The 20,455-nt window shown below is 36.5% G+C and overlaps 1 non-coding gene across 1 annotated transcript; it reads left to right on the top strand.

Annotated features, from left to right (window-relative positions):
- The first annotated feature begins 1,932 nt into the window (after positions 1-1,932).
- On the top strand, positions 1,933-2,039 carry LOC131178231 (small nucleolar RNA R71). Its single transcript, XR_009147363.1, has one exon. It is a non-coding gene; the product is annotated as a small nucleolar RNA R71 (small nucleolar RNA).
- The last annotated feature ends 18,416 nt before the right edge of the window (positions 2,040-20,455 follow it).

Raw genomic sequence — 20,455 nt, 5'->3', positions numbered from 1 at the left:
AATTTCAGTTCAGAAATGCATACCTTAGTGAGGAGGGGAAAGGTTTAAGCCCTACCTGCTTGGCGTTTTCCTGGAGCTTACCTTCGGTTTGTTCCTCCTTAAACTCCTCCATCTCGGAAGCTTTAGCTAAGAGTAGGGGTGGATGAGCTGTTAATTGTTATGCACAGGCTGCTATTTCTGTATTTTCATCATCCACTGTGTGGTTGTTCACAATACATGCTTCAAGAGGATCTTTAGGATGTGTCTTATGAAATTCTTCTTTAACTCATTCGTCAATTATGTCAACCTTGAAGCATTCATCAGGTTCAAATTTGTGTTTTATTGTGTCAAACAAGTTGAACTCCACTTCTTCTTCTCTTACCTTGAGGGTTAATCATTCATTTTTTACGTCTATGATAGCTCCGGCAGTTGCCAAGAATGGTCTTCCCAAGATAATAGGAATTTGAACATCTTCTTCCATCTCAAGGACAACAAAGTCCACTGTAATGAAGAATTTGCCCACTTTAATAGGAATGTTCTCCAGTATTCCTATAGGATATTTAACAGATCGATCAGCCAACTGCAATGAGATTGTTGTTGGTTTCAGTTCCCCAATCTCCAGCTTTTTGCATATTGATAGAGGCATTAAACTGACGCTTGCTCTAAGATCGCAGAGGGCCCTATCTATTTTCTTGTCACCAATGAAGCAAGGTATGGAGAAGCTTCCTAGATCTTTCAACTTTGGAGGCAGTTTGTTTTGCAGTATGGCACTGCACTCCTCTGTTAGAGCTACTGTTCCATAGTCTTTTAGCTTTCTCTTCTTTGACAGAATTTCCTTAAGAAATTTGGCATAGGATGGCATCTGAGAAAGTGCTTCAGTGAAGGGGATGTTGATGTAAAGCTTCTGTAAAACTTTCAAAAACTTTCCAAACTGCTTGTCCAATTTGGCTTTTTGAAATCTTTGAGGAAAAGGTAGGGGAGGCTAGTATGGTTCTAGTAATTTCTTTGCCTTCCTCGCTTCCTCTTCCCGATCTTTCTTAGCTTCTTCCTCCTTTTTCTCTGATTGGTCTTTAGATTTTTCTATGGCTTCCTCTATTGGTTCTACCTCTGGTTGTACTAGAGTTCTCCCAATCCTCAGTGTAACTACCTTACAATGCTCCCTTGGGTTCATTTCTGGTTGGCTAGGTAGTTTGCCAGCAGCCTTACTTGAAGAGCTTGCTTGCTGAGCGATCTGATTCTCTAGCATCTTATTGTGAGCAGCAAGTTGGTCCACTCTAGAGGTCAGCTGTTTAATCAATTTAGTTTGTTGTTGTTGAGCTACTAGGAACCCTTCCATTATGGTTTCCATAGTCATTTTCGATTTAGGTTGTTGAGGTTAGAGAGGTAGTGATGATTGTGCAAAATTTTGTCCTCTGTTCTGAAATCCAGGGGGTGCTGGTGGTTTGTACCCTTATTGCTTGTTTATTGGCTGGTTCTGCTAATTGGACCATGAGAAATTTGGGTGGTTCCTCCATCTAGGGTTGGAAGTATTTGAATATGGATTCTTGGGCTGCCTTTGGTTGAAGTTTCCTCTATTATTCATATAATTCATCTGTTCTGTGGAGGGTTCATTGAAATTGATGTATTCTGAACTCATGTATCACCCTCCATAGCTGTCTTTAGGTTGCTTTTTGTACTACTGCGTTAGCTTGCATTCTTTCGAGTTTCCTTGTGAGCTGATCAAATTGAGCATTTATCATGCTTAGGGCGTCTACTTCTAGTACCCCTGTAGTTTTTCTTGCATTTCCTCTTTCATTTGACCACTCATAATTATGGTATGCAATCCTTTCTAGAAGTTGAAGTGCTTGTGGCACTGTTTTCTCCATTAGATCACCCTCTGCAGCTGAATCAACTGTGCTCCTTGTAGAGGGTAGTAATCCATTATAGAAATTTTACACTAATAGCCAATCTTCTACACCATGGTGTGGACATTCCCTCTGTAGGTCTTTGTATCTTTCCCATGCATTATAGGGTGATTCTCCTTCCTTTTGTCTAAAGGTGTTGAGCTCAAGCCTCAGTTTTGCAGTCTTTGCATGTGGAAAATACCTTGCTAAAAAAGCTTGAGAGAGGTTCTCCCAAGTAGTAAATGTTTCAGCTGGTTGAGAAAGTAACCACTTCCTTGCTCTGTCCCAAAGGGAGAATGAGAATGCTCTAAGTCTTATTGCTTGATCAGACACTCCATTCATCTTGAATGTATCGCAGAAGGCAAGAAAGCACTAGATGTGATAGTGTGGGTCATTTGGAGCCATGCTGGTTTTAATTCAAAGTTTTTGGCTTCCATTATGGGTCTAGTGACACTGGGCTGAAATCCTTGAACAGATGGAGCTCCGTAATCTCTCAAGAGTCTTGGTCTATCATTATTATCGCCCATGGTTGGAATTTCAGGATCTCTTTAACCGTGCTCTTGATGTTTCCTTTTCCTCCTGATGGCTTTCAAAGTTTTGTCTATCTCCGGATCACAGTCCAAAGTTTCTTCTTCTGGCTTTATTCTGGTCATATACCAAATTGAGCACCTGGGAGAAAAGAAGAAAAATATAACTAGAAAAATAAAATTATATAATAAATATAATTGCCTAAATCAGCTAAATTGCCTATCGCTTGATATCACTATAGCCAAAGAATCCCCGGCAATGGCGCTAAAAACCCTAGAAGTGCACGGATCGCTAACAAGTAATAAAGTGATAAGTAGATTATCATTCCCACAAGGACCTTTGTTTAGCAAGTACCAATCTACACAGTAATTTTGACTGTCTAGGCTATTGAATATTTAGGAAATGAAGTTTGTTAACTTTAAACACTGAAATAGTAAACTTAAAATGAAGTAATCTATTTTTGGAACAATTCTGGAGTTAAGATTTCACACTTGAATCTTATTAGGGATGTTATTTCATTTATTTGCTGAATTGTGGATCATTTTCCTTGATGGAAATTAGCCCTAAGTTATCCTAAATCCTCTCTCAAGGCATCAAGGGTATATTTTAATTAACTCAAACCCTACTTTCATGGTAATCAAATTAATTAAAATCCTTTAAGTCCTTTGATCAATTTTTAGGTTCCACAAAGGTATCAGCCTATGTCTAGGTCAGATTTCCTAGGTTCAAGATCTTGATTTTTTAAAGTTAATATTCACCTTTCAGTCCTTCAATCAACATCTACAATCATGTCTAAGTGGGTACCAGCACATAGTATGCATTAAGATCACAAAAAATTAAATCAAGAAACGAATCTCAAATCTAGTAAATAAAACTTAATATTCATCCATAATAATAATTACAAGCATTACTCTCCCAAATCCAGAATAAGGAAACTACTCACTCATGGTGAGTTCAGCAAACATCATGATAAAAGGTAAAAACAGTAAAAAGAAAATCATGTAAAAGAAATAAAGCAATAGAAATCTGTCTAGGGAGATGGAAGGAAGGAACCAAAGATAGTTTGCAGCTTTGATCTTGTGGAGCTTCAGCTGGAAAACTTCTTTTGGTACTGATGCGAAGCCCGACAGCAGCAGCCTTCAGCAGCACTCCCTGCAACCTCCTTTCTTCTGATGTTTTCTTTTCTATTTATATTGGTTGCTCTAGGTCAGGTCACTTTGAGTCCAAAGGGCCTTAGGAGTCTCATTTTTATCCAAAAACAAGAGGGGAATCCGAGTTACAAAACTGTCTACAGTATAGTACACGGCCCGTGTGTCACTACACGGGTCCCTTAATGTAGGGCTGTGTAACTTGCCGGAGGAGAATTGCGAAACCTTATTTTGGCATAGAAAATTACACGAGTCTGTGCCAACTACACGGGCCTGGTTACACGGGCCGTGTACTGTTGTTCCCATAAGGTTCTTCAAGCTTGCGCCCGGTAGAGACTTATACGGGTCCCTGTAGATTACATGGATCTACTTACATGACCCGTGTGCTTGTGTTTCTCATCGATTCTCTTGGCTTTCTTCTGGCAGAGAGTTACACGGGTTTGGGGCTTGGTTTACACGACCCGTGTACTTTGTATCAGCAATAATTCTCTGTCTCTTAACTCCTCTATGCTTTCCTTTGTACTCCTATACTTCTGGGGCTTCACCCAAACACTTGAAATGATGCAGAAAATATGGAATTAAGGGCTTTACAATAAAAATTACAAAAACTAATGAAATCAACTATTATGCATGAAAATACTTGCCTAAATGCTATGAAATAGTATGCAAATGTGCTTAAAAACATCTATACAATTCAAGTGTATCACACTCATGGCTTTTATGCCCGATTTTATGTTATCATGGCTTTTAGCCATACTGATATGTTATCATAGCTTTTTAGCCATACTAACTGCATAAGTGGTTGACGTACTGAGCTTACACGTCCTAAGGTATGACGGCCCGAGACACTGCAGTGTCTAATGCCAACGACCTGTTATCCAGTTTAGTCAGCCTGTCATAGGTTACTTGGGCAGTGAAATTTGTTAAGAATAATGTGAATTAAATGAATGAATAAGAAAAAAACTAGAATTAGTTTTAAAATTTTATTTACTATGCAATGATTGAAAATACCTAGAAATAAATTAGTGAAATGATAAGAAGATTTGCAAAATAAGTATAACGTAAATAAATATTACAAATGCGTCTCACATAATAAATTAAGACTAAATTTAATATTATTAAATAATTGAATATGATATATATATTATTACTGTAAAGTTTATACATTAAGCATTTTCAAAGAAGGACAAATTAGGAATTAAGCACTTCTGAAGATGAATAAATTAGAATAAAAGATAGTTGATATTAGAAGTATTATATTAAATTAGATTAAATTCCAGAGTATCCAAAGTATAATCCATTTCTTTATTTGTATATATTATTTTTTTGTTATATTATTACATCACTAAGCAGAAATGCTTAGCGCGATGGATTTGTTTCCTCGCGCAGATACTGAAGATAAAGCCCAGTGGATATTAGACCGGGATTTTAGAGTTCTATCTGCAGAGTGTCAAAAGTTATCGCCTCCTCAACAATGCATGTAGATTGGACCCATATAAGTCATGTCATATATTTTGTATATTATAAATATTTCGCATGTTGTAATGTAAACTAAGAATTATTAAGTAATATTTATGTGATGTAAATTAATAAATTGATTAGTTCATATGTAATTAATTTGTATATCATATAAATTGTAAATTTATTCAATTAGTTTGCAAATTATGTAAATTAATAAAAATATGAGAACTTTGTTATGTGAATGGAGCATGAATGATAATGTATGGAAATGAATGTGAAATTGAATTATATAGAGAATATTTAAACTGATCAGATGATTATGATTAGTGTGGATGAGATTTTTATTTATAAAATATTGTTGAATTTTCAAATAAGTGAATAGTAAAATACGCCAATTGGTAATAAAATAGGGGAAACTCCGCTGGTTTCTCCTTAGAAAAATAATTAATATTAAAATATAACGAGAATAAATTATTAAAAGAATAAAGTAAGATAAGATAGGGTACTCCGGCAACGAGTGTGACATATCTTGCTCGGCTACACTGTAGACGGGTAAGGGGTGTCATAGTACTCATTAGCTAACTAGCCCTTTCCTCATTAATAATGGTTAGTGAGGTTGATTTGCTTTGTCGTATTGTACAATACAACATTGATCATGAAATTTTGTATCATGGTCTAAACTGTGTGTTGTTGTTAGCAACACTTATGCTTTGTGATTTGTGATTTGTGAATTATGATTTCTTAATTGAAAGGTGATTTCAATAAATGGTTCTTATGGAGTTAGAGATTATTGTGATATTTTCATGATTATGGAAAATGTGATTTGATAAATTTCGACAAAGTTGTGCTTTACTTTAAGTTTTAAAATTTTTTTAGTTGTGCACCACTGAGTGATATACTCAGCGATAGCTTATTTATGTTGTCGCTAAGAAAGGGAAAGGAGAAGGCTACTGAGTGAGAGACTTGGAAGCAGCTTTTGTATTGACTGAGGGTATATATATATATATATATATATATATGTATATATTAGGTGTGCCCCTTTAATTCCTTTTGATGTATTTTGTAGCTATATGTATAGATATATGGACATTGAGCAGTTGTATTAAAAAGTATTATATTGCTATAACATTTTGAGATTGTATATATTTGTAACTATATTTTGAGACTTATGAAAATGTAATTTGTTTAATGTTAAGTTTATTATCTCTAATGAATGTAAGGTTTGAAATCAAATGTTTACTTGAGATGTAAAAGAATTATCATTATGCTTGTGAAATGGATTGAAGAACATCTTTTACTTAATTTATATTATGGTTTCAACAGGTCATGAATTTGGGTTTTACTAAAGTTTCAACTATCACCATGCAGTTTTTTCGCAAAAAAAAAAAATAAAATAAAATGTTATGATCCATCGAAAATCCCTTGTAGTATATCCAAAGGATTATCGGTAGATGTAATTCGATAATTCATTAGATATGCAACAAAAACATGTCATGCCTTATAAGGGATAAGGTGTGACACACTTAGTAAAAAATAGAGACTTATGGTTAATTAATTAGCATTAAGAACAGTAATTAATTAAGTTTAATTTTCTTAATCATGATTAAGGAATGACATGTGGACCAATCAAAAGTTGAAAACTCATTCAATGGTTGAATGAGAGATGGACACATGTTAATTTAATTTTAATTAAAGGAAATTAACTTAAAAATATAAAGGAATAATAGTTGTTTTCTTCCTTAGCCTATGTTAGCCGGACCTTCCCCTCTATGAAAAAAAAAATTCTCTTTTCTTTCTTGCTTGATTCAAGAGAGTTAAAGGTTAATTCACTTGAATTAAAGGTAGAGAAAAGGTTTCTCACTACTTCCATATCTTTGTAACGAAGAAAACTCTACCTTTCTTTCTTTCTTAACTTAGGCGCTCCTGTAACACCCTCACTGTAGCAATTCCATACATTCTACTGTTTTGGTGACCGGTGTCAGTTCGGACATGTAAAACGTCTGGAAAAATATTTAATCTAAAGTGAGAAACCATAATTAACTCAGATATTAATAAGAAAAATTTAGAAAAAATTTTAGAAATAAAATACAACCAAGTTAAATGAGTCGGTGCCCTAGTGATGGGTAACCCAGTGAGAAGTTGCGATCCTCACAACTAGAAGCCCTAGACCCAGGAGAAAATTCATAAAATAATTTTTAGGACTCTAGGGAAGGGTCATTGAGGCTTCTAAGGCATTAGAATGCCAAGAAAATGCTTAGAAAAATTTTTCAATCGGTACAAACAATTTTGGTCTGTTAAGCCAAACGGAGGGCATTTTGGTCATTTTGTCTTCAAAGATGATTTTTGGCCGACTTGTCCAGTTAAGTAAATAATTATCATGACACAAAATATGAATAAATATTGCTAAAAATTAAATTGAAAATGAGTAGAGAAGAAAAGAAAAGAAAATAAGATTACATGTCAATTTTGACATAACATGATGTCATTGAGCCCTTTTCTACCAATCACATTTAAAAGCCACTAAATTAAGTAATAAAAGAAGATAAATAACACCAAAAAAAAAGGAAAAAAGAAAACAATCTGTTTCTTCCCCAAACCAAACCAGCTGAAACCCTTACTCCCACCCTAACCACCATGAAAGCTTAAGGCACGCTTGAAACCACCCACCAAACCACCTTGAAACCACTCAAGCTCTTCACTAAACTTGATCCTCACACCTTAAATCACTACTAGGAGAAAAGAAGAGGAAGGAAAAGGGAAGTTTTGTTAGCTTGAAATTCTGCTCCAAGTGGTTAGTGTCCAAACTCTTACTACTTTTGATTTAATTCATGTTTAATGGCATGAAATAGTAGGAAATGTAAGAAAACAACATAAAAATGTGTATGTATGCACCCTTACAATTTCAGTAGCTGGGGTTAGTTAGGGTTTGATGATTTTGCTTGATAGCAAAGTGGTTATGAGCTGCCCTTGGTATGAGATGAGTGATTGAATATGTTAGTGTAAGTGAAATGCAAGTGGAATGCATGAAAGAACTTGAAAAAAATATGGACACTTGAACAACATTAGGGTTTGCTCATGTAATGGTATGTTAACTTTGTAATGGTCAATTAGTGACCATTTGAATATGTGCGAGGAGGAATTGAAGTGAGTAAGGATGTTGGAGTTGAAATTAGGTATGCTGCCCTTGGTGACCTGCAGGACTGGGTGTGAGTCCAGTAGGTTTGCACAGCTATAAATGGAGTTGTAGAGGTTCAATTGGTGTAAGGCCAATTGGACATGAAACTAGACAATAATGGCACAACTTTGGTGAAGAAACCCTACCCAGAAAGCCAAACCAAGTTAACCTAAAAATTGCCCTAATCCGGGTGACTTGCATTCTGCCTGGGCAAAATGACTAAATAAGCAGTATTTATTCATTTGGTCATAACTCAGTGTTGAAAGGTCCAATTAACCTAAAATTTTACCAGCCGATAGCTGATACATAGACCTACAACTATCATGAAGAAACGAAACCCAAATTTTGATCATAACATATTCAAAAACTAACCTGTAATCAGTGTACAAAACACTATAGATTTGGTTCTGTCAAGAAAATCTGGAAAATTTGTAATCCGGCCAGTTATGGTGTTTAGGCCATAACTTGAGCTACAAAACTCCAAATGGAGTGATTCAAAAAAAAGAAATGTAACTAGATACAATAAGGAAAACCTTTCATGAAGACAATTTTGCCAAATTCCTACTATACAAATGACCAATGGAACAGTAAACTTAGTGCTTGAAATCTGAAAATTGTGAATAACTAACACTAAGCTTTGAAATGGTATTGACAACCAATACCAACAACTTTAGAATACAAAATGTGGTATGTTGGGAATATTAGAACCAATGTACCTATTATCTATGCAAAAGTCAACATTTTAGTTGACTAATGAAATGAATAGTAACACTTAAACTTCAATTTCAATAATTGTAAAATTTAAAAGTTTAACATGCCCTAGTAGACCTAGTAAGATTGGTTTGGATAGGTTGGCATGCCAATAGGTTTAGTTAGCAGTACTTGTAACACCCCTATTTGCATAGCCTAGTATATTTCACTGTTCCGATGACCAGAGTCGGTCCGGACAATTAAGAGAGTTAGAACCACATCTAAGATACCTAGAGAAGCCCTGAACATGAATAATTAGTAATTGCCAAATAGTTAAGTATAAATAAGAAAAACAAAATATAAGAGGTTAAATGAGCTAAGAGTCATAGCGATGGGTGACCTTCTCAGGAAGGACTGCAAAGTCAATTTAAACTCAAATTTCAAACTGTAAAATGTGACACTGCGGTCCTTAAGACTATTGTGAACACAGTGGAAAAGAGAAAATCACGAAAAAGAATTGTTAAGCCAGTCAAATAATTAGGTCAGGGAGCTGGAAGAATTATTGAATTATTTATAAATCGGGTTAAACCGGCGAGGGGCAATTTGTTCAATTGACCCTGATAGCTGACTCCTGACCTAACTGTCAAATAAAATTGGAGAAAAGAAAATTTCGGAGTCAGGAATTAAATTAAAGAACTAATAGAAAAATAAATAGAAGAAAAAAGAAAATGAAAAAGTGAAGGGAGATGACATCATGCATGACATCATGCATGATGCCATAAAGATTATAATTAATAAATTTAATTAATTAGATATTTATGGTCTTCCATAAGATAAAAATACAAGAAAAGAAAGAAAAAAAAAAAAAACCAAAAAGTCCTTCTTCCTTCCCTAAGTTGCCATCCCACCTTTCACTAAGTCACCATGGAAGAAACTCCATTGAAGCTTGAGTTCTAGCTTCAAAACCCCTACTAAACCTTACCTTGACCCCAAATTAATCCATTAGAACTTGATAACTTCACTTGAGAAGAGGATTGAGTAAGAAAGAAAGAAGGAAAGAGGAGTGGAATTGAAGATAGAAATTCAAAGTTTAAGGTTAGTGAATTTAAATTGAAAATTTATGTTTAATATTTGTGTTCTTGGTGTAGGTAACTTAGATCTTAACTTAAAATTAAAAGAAAACAATTGTTGGGGGAGTAATAAGGAATTTCGTCCATATAGGGTTAGGGTTGGATATGGATGATTTTGATGCAAATTATGAATTAGTTAAGTGTGATTGAGTGTGTGAAAACTAAATATGCATTTAGAATTCAACAAATGTAACAAATTGGTGAATTAGGGTTTGGACTTAGGATTTAGAGATAAAAATATGAGAAATTGGTAAATGATGTCTTTGACTTAGTTTGAAGTGAGAAATGGTCATTTGTGACCAAATGAAATGTGTTAGAAGTGTTTGAACCAAAAGTAAATTCGGATTCAATGTGGTCATGCTGCTGGCAGCAGGACCAAGTTTTCTTTGAGGGACCAAAAATGAAAATTTACAAGTCCAATTGGTATGAGACTAGTTGGGAATGAAAATAGACACTAAATGACACAATTTTCATTCAGGGACCATGCCCAAAAAGTGACTAAAACCTAGTGAACAAATTGACCAAATCCGAAAAATCTCAGTCTGCCCTGTACAAACTGACCAAGTGAACAATGTTTGTTCATTTGGCTATAACTTGAGCTAGGCAGGTCTAAATGACCTGAAATTTTACCAGTGGACATTTGAGGTATAAACATAAAACTTTTATGAAGAACACAAACCCAAATTATGTCATTAACCTAGTCATTTGGCCACCCAATATTGGTGACCTAAAACTGCCAGAACCAAAATTTGCCAAGAAATCTGGGTTAAGTCCAATCCGGCAGCCATGGTTCAAATGGCTATAACTTGAGCTACAAAACTCCAATTGGAGTGATTCAAAAAGGAGAATAAACTTAAGACAATAGGGAACATTTTCTATGAAGGAGTTTTGTCAAATTCTAACAGAAAAGTGACCAATGGAACAGTGCAACTTAAGACACCAAAACTAAAAATTTGCAAATTTGCCTAAAAGACTTAGAATTTGAGTAAACAACCAAAATCAACAAATTTAGTGACCAAAATGTGGTATGTGGGTGAAGTTGGAATTCCCATACCTATTAAGCCTTAGAAAGTCAACAAATTGACTTGAATGGTACCATGAATAGTAACTCCAAAATGAAAATTTCCAAAAATGTTAGTTTAAGCATATTTGGGCTAGAATTAAGTATTTATGAACTAATTATTGGATTTATTATGAAATAAGATACTGAAACACTATAAATTTTGTGTTTTAGCTGAAAAAGACCCGAAATGTATAAGGGACTGAGTCAAGACCTAGAGGTGACTCACGTCAGGTTTGTGCACAAAAATTTTTAAATTATAGTTTTCATAATGGAAATTGATTCGTTATACATTGTGAATATATTTTTTTTTTCATTATGAATTTCGATTGTGTTGCCTATTTTATAATGGAAATTTGGAATAAAAATTATTTATTGATTTGTATGAAATATTTGAACAATATGGTTTTGAATTTAGTTATGGCTTTCAAAATCTTATTTGAAAAATAGTGTGTTGCCTACTTTGTAAAATGAAATGTTTGGAATGAAATACGATTTATGAATTGTATGAAATGGTTGAATAACTTGATTTAAATTGTTTTTTTTTTTTATTCACACTTGGCATGGCAATATTAACATGTTCCTCCTCCACTTATGGGGTGAGTTTGATATTTGATCACTTTCCTCCCTGTGACACCCCTTACCCCTCTATAGTATATCCGAGTAAGATATGTCACACGGTGTACCGGAACACTCTATTTTATCTTAATCATTTTTATTCTTCCTTAATTAATTTTTATCATAGTTTTGAGTATAACTTGTGAAATATAATTCATTTAAGTCATTTATTGAAATTATAATTTATTTGAGGTTCCGAAAATTTTATAGAAAATCCGGCAGAGTACCGGCAAAAATGGAGAAAACAATTCTTCAGAACCTGTGAAAAACACTTCCAATAATCATATCCAATCATTCTCAAACTCCAATATCAAAATCTCAATATTTTTCAACAACATTTCCATTTCTCAATCATTCATTTCTCATGGTACTCATATATAAGCAATAAATAAATACTCAAATTTTCCATTCATAACCACAATTTTCACTATTTACATTAACATCAAAATACATTACATAAGTCTCAATTACATATGAGAAAATAAAAGTTAATTACAAAATCTCAAAATAAAATCTAGTGTCCTACCAATGCACTTACGTCGGTGAGGTGACACGGACACTATGCAGAGCTGCAGAAGGTCTCACCCAGTCTGTGGTCTACTGGGCTCTCGGTCGATCTCTCCAGAACCAACGCGTGGCAAAAGCAACGCGCTAAGCAATAATGCTTAGTGGTGCCAATAATAAAATAAAAAGAAATAACATAAAATAAATATGCAATGAATATATTGATTACTTAATGTAAATAAATTTTCGATGAGTATTTGTAGTCTTACTTATTTTGTATTTGTCATATTCATTATTTCATTAAATCTGTCCACTTTCATTTTTGGTTGCCCAAGTAACCTATACTGGACGACTGGACTGGATAAACGGGTAAACTGGCATTGGGTATCAAGTACCTCAGGCCGTCACACCATCGGTCACATATGTATCTCCCGGTGTGCAACAGAACAGCTAATAAGCTGTAATAACATTAGGCACAAGGCCAAGTATTAACATAACGTCAGAATGGCTAAAAGCCATGAAATCACAGAATGGCATAATGACATGTGCAGTACTGCTAACTGAACCCTATTGGCATGCCAAGCTATCCAAACCAATCTTGTTAGGTATACTAGGGCATTTCACACTTTTAAGTTTCAAATTTTTTGGAATTTAGGTTTTTGTGTTAATATTCCATTCATTGGTCAACAAAAATGTTGACTTTTGCATAGTCAATAGGTACATTGGTTTTAATATCATCATTTTGCATTCAAAATTTGTTGGTATTGGTTGCCAATACCATTTCTAAGCTTAATGTTAGTTGGGCAGAATTTTTAGTTTTTATGCCTTGTGTTTACTGTTCCATTGGTCAATTTTGCAGTGGGAATTTGGCAAAATGGTTAACATAAAAGTTGTTCCTTATTTTGTCTAGTTGAATTTCCTCTTTTGAATCACTCCATTTGGAGTTTTGTAGCTCAAGTTATGGTCCAAAAACCACAACTGGCCGGATTGAAATTTTTCTGGACTGACCATATCTACAGTGCAGTGAACAGTGACTTCAACTCACTTGTTGGATAGGTTCTGCTCATAATTTAGGTTAGATTTCTTCATGAAAGTTGTTGGTCTATATCTAAGCTTGTTTTGGGTAAACTTTTAGGTCAATTGGACCATTCTACACTGAGTTATGGCCAAATGACCAAACACTGTTCATTTGGTCATTCTGCAGAAACAGACTGCAGGTCACCGGGATTGGAGCAAGGTTTTGGTCCACTTGGTTTGGTCTTATGGGCATGGTTTCTTCACCAAAGTTGTGCCATTTTGTGTCTAGTTTCATGTAAAATTTGCCAAATACCAATTGAACCTCTACAATTCAAGTTATGGCTGCCCAAACCTGCTGGACTCATGTCCAATTCTACAGGTCACCATGGGCAGCCACACTAAACCTAAATCCCATCACTAAACACACTTCACTTCTTGTTTACCAATAACCAAATGGTCACTAATTGACCATTAAAACTCACTTTCATCATTACATGAGAAAACCCTATTGTTGTTAATTGTCCACATTTTCCATGTTCATACATGCCTAAACTTTGTATTTCACTTACACAATTAGGTTCAATTAATCATTTAATACCAAGGGCAGCCTATGAACCACTTTACTTCAAGCAAACTCATCAACCCTAATCAACCCTAAGCTGCCAAAATTATAGGAAATAAATACACATAATTTTTATTTTGTTTTTCTTACATTTTCTACTTATCTCATGGCATTAAGCATGAATTAAGTAAAAATAGTAAGAGTTTGGACACTAACCTCTTTTGACCACTTTCTTGGCTTGTTAAAACTTCAATCACTCTTCAATTTTCTACTACTTAAAGCTTCCTCAAGGTTTAGGGATAATTTTTTGTGAAGAAAGTTTAGGGTTTTGGGGTGGAAAACTTAGGGAAAATAAAGCTTGAGCAAGAGCTTTCATGGAGGTCTTTTTTTTTTTCTCTCTCTTTCTCTTTCTCTCTTGTTTCAGCCCGTATGAAGAAGGAGACTACTGGTTTCTTTTGTTTTTTATCTCATTTTAATTTCATTTTTATCTCTTTTTATTAGTTTGTCAAATGGTGATTGGGTGGGGTTATGTTAATGACATCATGTGATGTCATAATTCCCATTTAATTCATTTTTTTTCTTTTCTTTTCTACTCATTTTCAATTCAATTTTTAGTAATATTTATTCAAATTTTATGTCATAATAATTATTTACTTAACTGGACAAGTAGGCCAAAAATCATCTTTGAAGAAGAAATGACCAAAATGCCCTCCGTTTGGCTTAACGGGCTAAAATTGTCTATACCGATTGAAAAATTTTTCTAAATATTTTCTTGGCATTCTAATTCCATAGGAACCTCAATGACCCTTCTCTGGAGTCCCAAAAATTATTTTATGAATTTTTCCTCGGGTCTAGGTCTCCTAGTTGCGAGAACCGCAACTTCCCACTAAGTTACCCATCGCTAGGGCACCGGCTCATTTAACTTGATTGTATTTTATTTCTAAAATTTTTTCTAAATTTTTCTTATTAATATTTGAATTAATTATGGTTCCTCAATTGAGTTTAAATATTTTTCCGGACGTTCTAGCTGTCCGGACCGACACTGGTCACCAGAATAGTAGAATGTACAGAGTTGCTATAGAGAGGGTGTTACAACTCTTCCCCTCTAATTTAAATTTCGTCCTCGAAATTTACCTAATGCAAACAGTTGAGGGAACTGTTGCCTCATCGTCTCTTCATTTTCCCATGTTGCCTCTTTGGTATTGTGGTGCCTCCAAAGCACTTTCACCAGTGGAATCTGCTTATTCCTCAACTCTTTCACTTCCCGAGCCAGGATCCTTATGGGTTCTTCTTCATATGTCAAATTCGGTTGTACTTCAATTTCTTCCATGCACATGACATGTGAAGGATCTGAGCGATATCTTCTTAGCATAGACACGTGGAACACATTGTGGATCTTATCCAGCTCTGGTGGTAAAGCTAGCCTATAGGCCACTGGACCCACACGTTCAATGACTTCATATGGGCCAATGAACCTAGGGCTTAACTTACCTTTTCTTCCAAACCTCAGTACCTTCTTCCACGGTGATACCTTGAGGAACACTTTGTCGCCAACTGCATATTCTATTTCTTTTCTCTTCAGGTCAGCATCAGATTTATGTCTATCTGAGGCAACCTTCAGATTGGCTTTGATTAATTTTAATTTCTCCTCAGTCTGTTTCACCAGGTCTGGCCCTACCAGTTTGTCTTCGCCCAATTCAGTCCAGCACACTGGAGTTCTACATTTCCTCCCATACAGTGCTTTATATGGGGCCATTTGAATGCTAGCTTGGTAGCTATTATTGTATGCAAATTCTGCCAGTGGAAGATATCTATCCCAACTTCCCTCAAACTCAATGACACAACTCCTCAGCATATCCTCAAGCACCTGACATATATTTCATGTTATTATTATCATTTTAGTTCAATATTTGTATTAATTCAATTGGCTTCAATTATTTACCTGGATTACTCTTTCTGATTGCCCATCCGTCTGAAAATGGAAAGTTGTGCTAAAGTGGAGTTGTGTACCCAAGGATTCATGCAACTTCTTCCAGAATCTCGATGTAAACCTTGGGTCTCGATCAGATATGATGGAAAGTGGAATTCCATGCAATCTAACTATCTCACTGATATACAATTCTGCTAACTTCTCCAATGAGTAGTCAGTCCTAACTGGCAGAAAGTGTGCTAACTTCGTCAATCTATCTACTATCACCCATACTGCATCATGCTTCTTTTGGGTGAGAGGTAGACCACTTACAAAATCCATGGTGACCCGATCCCATTTCCATTCAGGTATGTGTATAGGCTGTAGCAAACCCGATGGAACTTGATGTTCTGCCTTGACTTGCTGACATGTCAAGCATTTAGTCACATAGTCAGCTATATTCTTCTTCATACCAGGCCACCAATAATGAAGCTTCAAATTATGATACATCTTTGTACTTCCTGGGTGCATAGCATAAACACTGGCATGTGCCTCTTTTAGAATACTGGCTTTTAATTCCCCATTATCTGGTACACATACTCTTCCTTTGTAGTACAGACACCCATCTGCTTTTACCTCATAGTCAGTTACTTTTCCCCCTGAGATTTGGCTCATAATAGCAATTAACTTTTCATCTGCCTTTTGCCCATCTAAAATCTGTTGTAGCAGGTTTGGCCTCACTTGCAACTCAGCCAAAATAGCTCCATCTCGAACCTAAGATAGACGGGCATTCAATGATCTCAAAGCTGTGATGGATTTTCTGCTCAAAGCATCAGCAACTACATTTGCCTTCCCAGGATAGTAGTCAATTACACAATCATTGTCCTTCAGGAACTCAATCCATCGCCTTTGTCTAAGGTTGAGCTCTTTTTGGGTTGGCAAGTATTTCAAGCTTTTGTGGTCTGTGTAAATGTAGCACTTTTCACCATACAAGTAGTGCCTCCATATCTTCAGTGCGAAGATAATTGCTGCAAGCTCTAGATCATGGGTAGGGTAATTGCATTCATGTGGCCTTAGTGCTGGAAGCATAAGCGACCACCTTCCCCTCTTGCATCAATACACACCCTAACCCATTATGAGAGGCATCACCAGAGACCACAAATCCTTTCACGACCTTGTGTGTGCTGCTGGTGCCTCTGTCAACATAGCCTTCAACTTCTCAAAACTAGTCTGACACTTGTCATTCCAGTCAAATCTGACATTCTTGTGTAACAACTTGGTCATTGGAGCAGCTATTAAGGAAAATCCCTTCACAAATCTTCTATAATACCCAGCTAGCCCCAAGAAACTTCTGACCTCAGTTGTATTCCTGGGAGGCTTTCATTCCATCACTGCTTCTATTTTCTTAAGATCCACTCTAATCCCATCAGCTGACACTATGTGTCCAAGGAATGCAATCTCATTCAACCAGAAGTCACACTTGGACAACTTAGCATACAGCTTTTTTTCTCTCAGGGTTTGCAGAACAATCCTCAAATGTTCATCATGTTCTTCCCTGGTCTTAGAATACACCAAAATATCATCAATAAAGACCACTATGAACCGATCTAGGTATGGATGGAAGATACGGTTCATAAGGTCTATGAATGCTGCTGGTGCATTTGTTAGGCCAAAGGGCATCACTAGAAACTCATAATGCCCATACCGAGTCCTGAATGCAGTCTTTCGCACATTTACATCCCTCACCCTTAACTGATGATACCTTGATCTGAGATCAATCTTAGAAAATACTCCTGCTCCCTTCAACTGATCAAACAGATCATCAATTCTGGGCAACGGATATTTATTCTTCACAGTTACTTTATTCAACTGCCGGTAATCGATGCATAGCCTCAAAGTCCCATCCTTCTTTTTCACAAACAGCACTGGAGCTCCCCATGGTGACACACTGGGGCGTATGAACCCCTTATCCAGTAACTCCTGTAACTGAATTTTCAGTTCCTTCAATTCTGTGGGCGCCATCCTATAAGAAGCAATAGAGATTGGTGCTATACTCGGCAGTATCTCAATAGCAAATTCAACTTCCCTTTCTGGTGGCAAACCAGGCAATTCTTCCGGAAACACATCTGGGAACTCTTTTACTATGGGTATGTCACACAGATCTGGCTTAGCCTGCCTAGTATCCGCCATATGTGCTAGGTAGGCTTCGCAGCCTTTTCTCATCAATTTTCTTGCAACTGTGGCTGAGATGACATTGGACAAGAAATCTGTCCTTTCCCCCACAACTGTAATCTCATTACCCTTAGGAGTTTTCAATGAGATCCTCTTCAACTTACAATCAACCATTGCTTGATGACGTGACAACCAGTCCATTCCCAAAATCACGTCAAACTCATGGAAAGGCAACTCAATCAAGTCTGCCAAGAATTCATACCCCTGAATCCTTAACGGGCAACCCTTATACACTTTGTTCACCACTACACTGTGGCCCAATGGATTAGTGACCAGAATGTCTTGGTCACTCTCTCCTACTAGTATCCCCCTTTCTACGGGTAGGTTGATGCAGATGTATGAATGAGTGGATCCTGGATCCACCAATGCATGCACAGATGTATTGTAGAGGGAGAACGTACCCCTAATGACGTCCGGGGCATCTTGCTCCTCCTGAGCTCTCATGGCATAGGCTCTGGCAGGTGGTCTACCCTCAGGCCTCTCTGCTGGCTCAGATACAGGCCTCTGTGATGGTCCCACTGCCTCAAATTTGCCAGATTTCCTACCCCTTTGTGGTGCAGGAGCAGGTCTGTCTGCTTGTGTTGGAGCAGCTGTAGTAGTTCTGCATGGACAGTTCCTCAACTGATGCTCTATTGACCCACACCTTAAGCAGGCACCCGTCACTCTCCAACACTCCCCCTTATGCCACTTTAAGCAATGTGGACATGCCGAAGATGCTGGGGCTGGTCCCCTGAACCCTATCCCTGGAGAGCTGCCCACTGATGGTGTGGACTGACCTCTCCTAGGGGTAAACTGTGGCTTGGGCCCATGAGACTGACCCTGACCTTGTGGTTGACCTGAACTCTGTGCAGGTGGACCTTTGAACTTCTTCCCAGGTGCAGGAGATGAACTAGAATGACACGAGCCCCTCTTCTGCTGTCTCTCTCTTCTGGTCTGCTCACTTATTCTAACCTTTTTAACTTTTATTGCAGCTTCCACTAACTTAGTAAAGTCTGTGATTCCCAAGGCAGTAATCATGATCTTTATGTTGTCATTTAATCCCTCTTCAAATCTCTTACACCTTTCAGCCTCATTAGGGACTATCTCCCTTCCATAGCGGCTTAATCTGACAAATTCCTTTTCATACTCGGCCACTGTCAGCTGTCTCTGCCTCAGGTTAATGAATTCTCTTCTTCTCTCTTCCAGGTATACACTACCCACATATTTCTTATTAAATTCGGAGAGGAAGAAGTCCCAAGTTATTACTTCTGGCTGTACTTCGCTGGACACCGTATCCCACCATTCGTATGCATCGTCTTGTAACAGAGATATGGCAGCTTCTAGGTTTTGCTCTGGAGTGCAGTGGAGTTGTTTTAAAACTCTGCCTGTTCTGTTCAACCAATTTTCGGCTACAACAGAATCATCTTCTCTCTTGCCAAAGAAGTCCACTGCTCCAAATTTTCTTAGTCTTTCCAGGTGTGATTTCTACTGTGGAGGTGGTGGTGGTGCTGGCATTACCCCAGCCATTTGTTTGAAGAATTCAGCCATTTGCTAGAACATGGCCTGTGGAGGCTGAGCAGCCTCTGCTTGAGCTAGCGAAGTAGGTTCTCCCCTACCCCCAGTCTCAGCTGCTGCAGGTGGAGCATGACTCTCCACTTCTTCCTCAACTACTCTCTGTGATGTAGGGTCCATATCCTATTCAAAATAACAAAGACAAACAGATCTGCATTAGTGTCACCCCGACTCTTACAAATGCAATGCATGGTATGGACTCAATCTAGGCCCAGAAATGCCTAAACCGTGCTCTGATACCACTAAATGTGACACCCCTTACCCGTCTACAGTATACCCAAGTAAGATATGTCACACGGTGTACCGGAACACTCTATTTTATCTTAATCATTTTTATTCTTCCTTAATTAATTTTCATCATAGTTTTGAATATAACTTGTGAAATATAATTCATTTAAGTCATTTATTGAAATTATAATTTATTTGAGGTTCCGAAAATTTTATAGAAAATCCGACAGAGTACCGGCTAAAAATGGAGAAAATAGTTCTTCGGAACCTGTGAAAAACACTTGCAATAATCATATCCAATCATTCTCAAACTCTAATATCAAAATCTCAATATTTTTCAACAACATTTTCATTTCTCAATCATTCATTTCTCATGGTACTCATATATAAGCAATAAATAAATACTCAAATTTTACATTCATAACCACAATTTTCACTATTTACATTAACATCAAAATACATTACATAAGTCTCAATTACATATGAGAAAATAAAAGTTAATTACAAAATATCAAAATAAAACCTAGTGTCCTACCAATGCACTGACGTCGGTGAGGTGACACGGACACTATGCAGAGCTGCAGAAGGTCTCACCCAGTCTGTGGTCTACTGGGCTCTCGGTTGATCTCTCCAGAACCTACGCGTGGAAAAAGTAACGCGCTAAACAATAATGCTTAGTGGTGCCAATAATAAAATAAAAAGAAATAACATAAATTAAATATGCAGTGAATATATTGATTTATTATTGTAAATAAATTTTGGATGAGTATTTGTAGTCTT

Source organism: Hevea brasiliensis, chromosome 2 (genome assembly GCF_030052815.1).
Source record: "Hevea brasiliensis isolate MT/VB/25A 57/8 chromosome 2, ASM3005281v1, whole genome shotgun sequence".
Taxonomy (NCBI): domain Eukaryota; kingdom Viridiplantae; phylum Streptophyta; class Magnoliopsida; order Malpighiales; family Euphorbiaceae; genus Hevea; species Hevea brasiliensis.
Note: the sequence above shows the minus strand (reverse complement) of the source record. Positions and strands in the feature narration are given on the sequence as shown.